The sequence below is a fragment of the Pinus tabuliformis genome, chromosome 7 (genome assembly GCF_031772625.1).
Source record: "Pinus tabuliformis cultivar Carrire ecotype Pingquan chromosome 7, CPIR1, whole genome shotgun sequence".
In the NCBI taxonomy this organism is placed as follows: Eukaryota; Viridiplantae; Streptophyta; class Pinopsida; order Pinales; family Pinaceae; genus Pinus; species Pinus tabuliformis.
The window spans coordinates 232,214,537-232,222,960 of NC_142293.1; positions in this window are offsets into that span (position 1 = coordinate 232,214,537).

Below are 8,424 nucleotides of genomic sequence, written 5' to 3' on the forward strand. Positions count from 1 at the left end.
TTTGGCTAAATAACTCTTCCGAACCTGGGTCAGGCCCTATAAGCCAACATGGCCCCAACCAAAAACATTGAAGAGCTTGAGGGGATTCTTGGGTCTCTCAGGTTACTATCGCAATTTTTTCAGCAATTATGGATGTATGACCAAACCCCTCACTAATATTCTCAAGAAAAAGTCATTTCTTTGGATTGACGTAGCTCAACAGGCATGCTTGGCTCTCAAACAGGCCATGTTCTCCACTCCAGTATTGGTTCTACCATACTTCACAAAACCTTTTGTGATTGAATGTGATTCTTCAGGTATGGGAATTAGAGTATTATTAATGTAAGAACGTCAACCATTGGCTTTCACTAGCCAACAACTCAATGGATATCATTTGGGTCAATCTACATATGAGAAAGAAATGATGGCCATCTTACATGCAGTAGACACTTTGTGACCATACTTATTGGGTGATGTTTCCAAATCCACTCTGACCATCACAGCCTAAAGTAGTTATTGGAGTAGTGTTTATCATTGCCACAACAAAATAAATGGCTCACAAAAATGTTAGGATATGATTATGAGATAGTATACAAGAAGGGACATGACAATGTCATGATCGATGCCTCATCTCACCAATTTGAGGAAGATGGCACCCTTTTATCCCTCTCTTTTCCCATACCAGATTAGATTGAAGAAGCCCATCATGAATTGTTCTCCCACCACTCTCTATCCCATCTCATCAACAGGTTACGAGTGGACCCTAATTATTCAGAGGATTACTCTTGGAAGGATCGTTTTCTTCACTATAAGGTTCATGTAGTTCTCTCCCCGAACTCCACCCTCAAAACCCGCATCTTGGAAGCAATTCACTCCTCTCTCGTTGCAGGACATTCATGCTTTCAGAAGACTTATGCACGAGCACACTATTATTTCTTTTGGAACAAAATGAAACACAACATTCTCATTTTTGTAGTTGAATGTGAAGTCTTCCAACACAACAAAGGATAAACGATCAAGCTACTGAGCACCTTACAACCCTTTCCACTCCCTGCTTTTGTCTGGACAAATGTCTCCATGGATTTCATTATAGGTCTCCCAAAGTTAGGAAACAAATTAGTCATCATGGTGGTTGTTGATAGAATTTCCAAATATACTCATTTTTGTGCTTTAATACACCCATTTACCCCAACATTGGTGGCTCAAGTTTTCATGGATCAAATATTCAAATTGCATGGCATGCTGACTTCCATTGTGTCTAATAGAGACCCCACTTTCACCAAATTTTTTTGGCAGGGACTATTTAAGCTATAGGGCACACAATAGATTGCCAAACAAAAGCAATCAAGAAATTTTTGGAGGCCTATCTGCGGTGCTTCACTTCAGACAAGCAACATCAATGGGTACAGTGGCTGCCTTTAGCTGAATGGTGGTATAATACAACCTATCATGAAGATACCAAGATGACTCCATATGAGGTAGTGTATGGCCAACTCCCATCTTCACTAGATTCTTATATCTTAGAATCTTCCAAAGTACATGCAGTTGATAAGCTCCTTTAGAATCGTGCCACCATGTTCGCCTATCTCAAAGATAATCTCCATCAAGCTTAGAACTGGTTGAAGAAACAAGTTTACCAACACCATTCAAAGAGGTCATTTCAAGTGGGTGAATAGGTGTTTCTACAACTCCAGCCTTATAAGCAGACCTATCTCAAAGAAAAGGGCTGCAAGAAATTTGACCCAAAATTCTATGGGCCTTATTAGGTAATTCAAATTATCAGTGCAATAGCTTGAAAACCGGTACTGTTGACCACTTCAAAAATCCATCCAGTACTCCATGTATCCTGCCTCAATAAAGTTACGAAGAAAAATTGTAGGGTTCAGATAATTCTGCTAGAATTGGATGAGGAAGGTTCACTTTGGCATAGACCCAAACAAGTCCTCGATACTTGAGAAAGGCATCTACATGGCTGCACGATCAAGGAAGTCCTCATCAAGTGGAAAGACACCTCTTTAAAAGATGTGACATGGGGTTAGCCACTATTATTCAACAGTTTCCACAACTTCAACCTTAAAGACAAGGATACTTTTGATGGGGGAGGGCATGTTAGGGTCCAACCCTAACCCCTTTATTTATGTAATATGCCCAAGGGGCCTCGTCAAAATCATAATTAGCTATTTGAGTCAATAAATCCCATAAGCAGTTATTTGCATTAATAATCATGGTAAGTTGTTGACCCACATTATGGAAAAGGGACCACCATTACTTATTAATGGACCATAGTTAATAAATAAGGTGGTTAACCTATATTATGCAAGGGACCACGAGTAGTTAGGGTTTTGGATGTCAAGAAGCTATATATAGTCTTAGATAGCAACGAAAATATCATCAAGTTTTATTTTATTTGAGCCCTTTCTCTATTGGAGGTATCCCCCTCGAAGAGCTAAGTGAACATCACATTATTCTTTTGAATAATATAATATCTTTGCAACTTGTCTTAATTCATGTGCTATTGGTATGTTTCTAACAATATCGTTCTCGTATTTCTGACATTCTGATATTCTTCATAGATTAAGTGTATAACACTTTCCATACTCAACATACACATCCACAATGAAAGCCGTAGGCAGAAGAAAAATATGAGATATTCCCATAGAAACCTTGCATATATATATATATATATATATACAACAAATCTGTGGAGGCGACACCTGTGGAAAGACATGAATTTTGGATCTACCGAGATCTATGATCTTGCAAAAAGAATGTAATTTTCCATGAAATTGAAGACTGTACCTAGAGAGGAGTGGAAGGCATTAAAATCTAGAGTTATGGAGAATTGTGGTTAGATCAACAATAAGGAATACTATGTATTTTTCTTAGGGCTATATTGTTCTTTTATTTGGTACTTGCATTTCATTATTTACATATTGAATTCACCCCACAACATCATAACATCATTAGAAACATATGAAATTATATAGAAATAACAATATCATCATGTATGTAGCAGAACACTAGAAGAAAAAAATTCACACATAGAGACACCAGGATAGGCTGGAGACCAGAGAAAAATCCCACAAGGGGGGAAACCATTTCAAATTATTCTTCTTATTACATTTTCATAAACTATTCAACAAAGAGAGAGTATAATAATCCAATTCTTCCTTCACAGGACTATCCAACATAACTAATCAAGCAATATCCAAATATGAACCCAAAAATAAGACTAATAAAAATCATGATTCAGAAACCTGTGATCAATTGTCAACATTTGTGGCCAACTGTTGGAATCTAGATCAACTGTTAGAAAAACATTAAGTCTCAATTGCATAGAGCTAATGGTCATGCATGCAGTTGAAGCATTCCATCCATAGGGATATTCTTGTCATGCATGTGGCTACAACTGAAAATACCCTATTACAACCTTTTGAATACAAACTAGAAGCCCTAATTTACAAGTGCAAGTTCAGAGCCTGCAATTTCAAACCTATATGAACCAATTTCAGGATTGTGTGAGTCAAAACCAAAGAAGATAAAAAGAAGAATGCTTAATGGTGATATCCAAATGATGTTCACTTGAATTTCATTTATAGTCATCCAAGGGTGTCCAATATATTTTTGGGTCAAACTGTCCTTTTTTGCACATGTGAGTTTCCATATTAAAAATATATTTTCCCTTAACCAAATAAAATTATTCCAAGGGCTAGGAGGGATCTTCTTTGATAAGGAAGGTTATCCAAAGGAGGGAATTTGTTTCGAAGCTTCTAAATCAACGCTCTATCTTAGTTAGGGAGACATTACTGACTACAACATATGTCCTATCAAAAATATCTCATCATCATCAAATGTCGTGTCTTCTCTTCTCGACTCATCTCTTCTCATATGCCAAACACTCTCAAATATAGCATAATAATTTGACATCAAAGTGGAGCCCACGCTACCACCCTCTATTCATCGGGGAGTTCCAATTCAACCCACATCATAGTCAGGGAGCCTAGCTCAACCCTTAACAACATCAAAAAGCTTAGCTCAATCTGGAACAACATCAGGGAGCCTTGCTCAACTTGGAACCACATGGGGGAGACCAGCTCAACCCAAAACTTCTGCCAATGGGGAGCCTAATGCTATTACCTAAGAACATTGTCCTAGGGGGCCAATGCTACCAACCAAAATCTAATGACAATAAGGAAGGTCTTATGGGACACTCTCACCTCATGTTTATTGTAATGGAGAAGGTCCTATGGGACACTGTCACCCCAAGTCATATCAGATATGGGAGCATCTAGCTACCACCCTATATCAAGCAATAGGAAATATACCACTTACCAAGCAAGGATCACAACCATCCCATTGTGCAATCAGTGGGAGAGATACCACTTGTTATATGAAGTAAGGATCACAACCATCTTATTGCCCATTGATATTCCCAGCAATGACCCTCAAGAGTCATGTGATAGAACACCTGCATCATAATTCAAGCTTGGGTGAGATGACTGACTTACCAAAGGTAATGATCACACATCCCCAATCCTCCTCAACTTGTTGGCCAGATGGGGAGGGACAATCCCAACAAGCTCGACATGTGGGTATGATTCCAACTGAGGTATAGTTTACATAGACTAAGATAGGGGGAGATACCTGAATTTTCAAAATGGATAAGGATCACACATACCCTATGGGTAACAATACGGTAGATACTTGACCTACTGCAAGAGTAGGGATCCCACACCCTATTGTCTAGAGTTCCCTCAACCCTAGGATCCCTCAACACTCCATTCCCTCCTTGGGAAGTGGTGGCCTGGGTGCAGACGATATGGAAAACCTCTCAAATCTGGCTATAAATTCTTCAATTTTAGGCTGAATATCCCTTTCTACTTCTGGTTGCGTATCAGTCATCTAACAGTAAAATTGACAGTCTCATGGGTTTTTTCTAATCACCCTTACCTTGGTTATCATTCACAAAGTAACCTCTAATCCTTGTTCGAACTGTAAATCCATAGGATTTACACAAAACACCATCAGCGGGATTTGAGAAAGGAATTCATACAATACACTAACGACACTTTATAAAAACACTGTCACAGCTCTCAAATAGTCTTGGTGTAATTTCCAAAGGAATTACACTATCGGTGCTCTTTTCCAAAGACTTTGTGTTAACTGCAAATAACACTATCGACAGTTTATAGCTTTCAAACAATCCTTCCTTCGATACGATAACACGTGCTCTCGGAAATCGCTATCACAACCTCCAATGCACCTATACTTAGTTCCTTCTGCTCCGGGTTTGCGATGCAATCATCCTTGTAGACCCGACAACCCTTTCCGCTCTTCTCTATAATGTTTCGGGTCCAAGCTTATCGAGGTTTCGGACTTCGGTAGTTCCACAACCCTTTCCGCTCCTCTTGCAATTATGCAATGCGATATCGGTTCGGAACCGACACGAGTATGAACCAAATCTAATATAATTTCAGGTCTAGAAACTCTGCTCCGGCTAAGTAATTCTTACGATTTCCTGTGTAAAACAGGATTTTGGCTGTGGAACTCTGCAAAGCACTTAATGAAGCCTGCGTTTGCCGATATGAATGAAAAACAATCCAACAGGCCTATGCTTAAATATTAATTGAAAAAGAAAGACTGAATCACCATTTATATACTCAGAAAATAACAGAACCGCCCTGATATATGCATAAAATGCCAATTCACATGGAACCATAAAACTAGATGAATAGAGAGAGGTTTTTGCAATTGATAATGCTTCCGGGCTCGACCTGCTTTAAGAGTCCCATTGTTTATTATTTATAAATAATAGATAAAGCCTTCTCGGCCATTATCCTTTACAAAAGCATGGCTTTTACATAAGTGATTTAAAATAATAAAGCTACTACATCTTATCATAAAGCGACTTATTACAACTTGATCTTTATTCTTAATTTTATCATTATCCTAAGCTAGAAAAGGATGAAAAGTTGCTGGCTAAAGGACCCTACTCCCTTGCCTGTAGATTTTTTTTTTGGATTTTTGGAATATGTTTGAAGATTTTTCTCTCTAAGTCACATGATCTTGCATCAGACTCCTGAGGACAAAATTCTTCATGGGCTTCTGTCCATGAGTTCAACTACAGAATTTCCCAGTTTCTATAGCATGTATTTTGTAACCCAAGTAGCTTTAGCGGTTGGTTATCCCTTCCATTTTACCAAATATTGGAAGTACTCTCATCCCCTTGTCTTCTTAAACACCTTCTTGTCTAGAATTCTTTCTGGCTACAAATTCTTTGTTGTGGGTAACTGTTTTACCCATTCAATCTCTTGGGTCTCTTGATCTTGTGTTGTATCATCTGCATTTTCACCTTCATACTTGTACAAGTCCGCAACATTAAAAATTGGTGATATTCCAACATCAGGGGGTAACTCAATTTCATAGGCATTTGTAGAAAATTTTCTCAACACTCTGCACGGTCCAATTTTTTTGAACTTCAATTTATTATACTCCCTCTTTGGAAACCTCTCCTTTCTGAGGTGTGCTAAAACCAAATCCCCAACTTCAAAATTCACCTCTCTTATCCTCATATCTGCTCTGGTTTTATATTTTATGTTGCTATCCTGCAACTGCTGCTTCACTTGTTCATGTATTGCTTGCATTTCTGAAGCAAAATTTTCACCCTCTGCTCTTATCATCTCTTCTTTTCCCAAATTTCTTAACTCAGATATTCCTCTTGGATGCATTCCATAAACAATATGGAATGGACTTTGTCCTGTACTCCTGTTAGGTGAGTCATTATATGCACACTCAGCTTGTGCTAACACTTAATCCCATTGCTTTAGATGTTCTGCAGTAAGGCTCCTTAAAATATTTCCTAAACTCCTGTTCACCACTTCAGTCTGTCCATAAGTTTGTGGATGATAGGAAGAACTGAAACTTAATTTAGTTCCCAACTTCTCCCATAGTGTCCTCCAGAAATTTCCAACAAATTTGGAATCCCTGTCTGAGACAATACTTTTAGGCGACCCATGCAATCTTACAATCTCTTTAAAAACAAATTAGCAATGTGAGAAGCATCACTAGTTTTATAACATGGAATAAAGTGTGCCATCTTTGAAAATCCGTCCACTACAACAAAAATTGAATCATTACCTCTTTGAGTCTTTGGTAAGCCCAACACAAAATCCATACTTACCATATCCCAAGGCCTATCTGGAATTGGTAATGGGATATACAAACCTGTGTTTTGGCTCCTTCCTTTTGCATATTGATATATTTTGCAAGTTTTCACATACTTCTCCACTTCAGATTTCATTTTTGGCCAGAAATAAAATCTGTTTAGCTGTTCAAAAGTCTTCTCTATGCCAAAATGTCCTGCAAGTCCTCCACTATGTTTCCCTTTGATTAAATTCTCCCTCATTGAAAAATTTGGTATGCACAACTAATTTTTCTTAAATAACAATCCATCTTGTAAGAATTAATCCAACCATCTACTTCTATCCATCAAAACATTATTTTTACAAGCCTCAAATGCCTCTTTAAAATCTGAATCAGTCTCATACAATTCTTTAAGAAAATCAAAACCCAACACTTGGATTTGACTCTCTTGAAGCAATACATTTCTCCTACTTAAGGCATTTGCAACTTTATTTGATTGGCCATTTATATGTTTCAAAACAAAATGGAAACCTTGAGGATACTCTACCCATTTAGCATGTTTCTGGTTGAGCTTTGGCTGCTGCATTATAAACTGTAGTGCATGGTTATCTGAATAAAGGATAAATTCCTTTGACATTAATAATGCCTCCATTTATTCAATGACTGTATAACTTTTTCCAATCAAAAATCCCTTGAAGTAGGTGACTTAGTTCTGAAATGGGACAAGGCACATGAGGAAAAAGGTAGACATACCAAATTCCAAAGACTATGGCTTGGCCCTTTTCAAATTATTGAAAAAATTGGGCAATCAACATTTCTTTTACAAGACTTGTCTGTAGGAAAGATTCTTTTCCTGTTAATGGGAAAAAATTGAAAAGGTACTTTTCTTAGGAGATAACCTCTTCCAATTTTGTAATATATTTCTTTTTAGGAAAATAATGGTTAACTAGTATTTACTCGTGGCTTTTCAAAATAAGTCTTTGATAACATTTCTATTTTTTTGCTTTTATAAGAAAAAAGGAGTTAAAAGGAACAATTAGGACATTTGAGTACTAAAATAAACTTCATCCCTTTGTAAAAACTTGATCTTTCTTTAAAAAAAATTATTTTACAAAAAAACTCTTATCTTTATAGGATATGAAGGTTTTGTTATCAATCAAGAAAATAATCTTTAACCTAGCAAGGACTTCTTGCAGATCAGTATCTTAAAAACTCTATCATTATCACCCAAAACCATTAAAAAGGCCAATGGCCCACCCCATCTGTTAAAATTTTCCTTTTCAGAGTGTAATTCTAAAATAT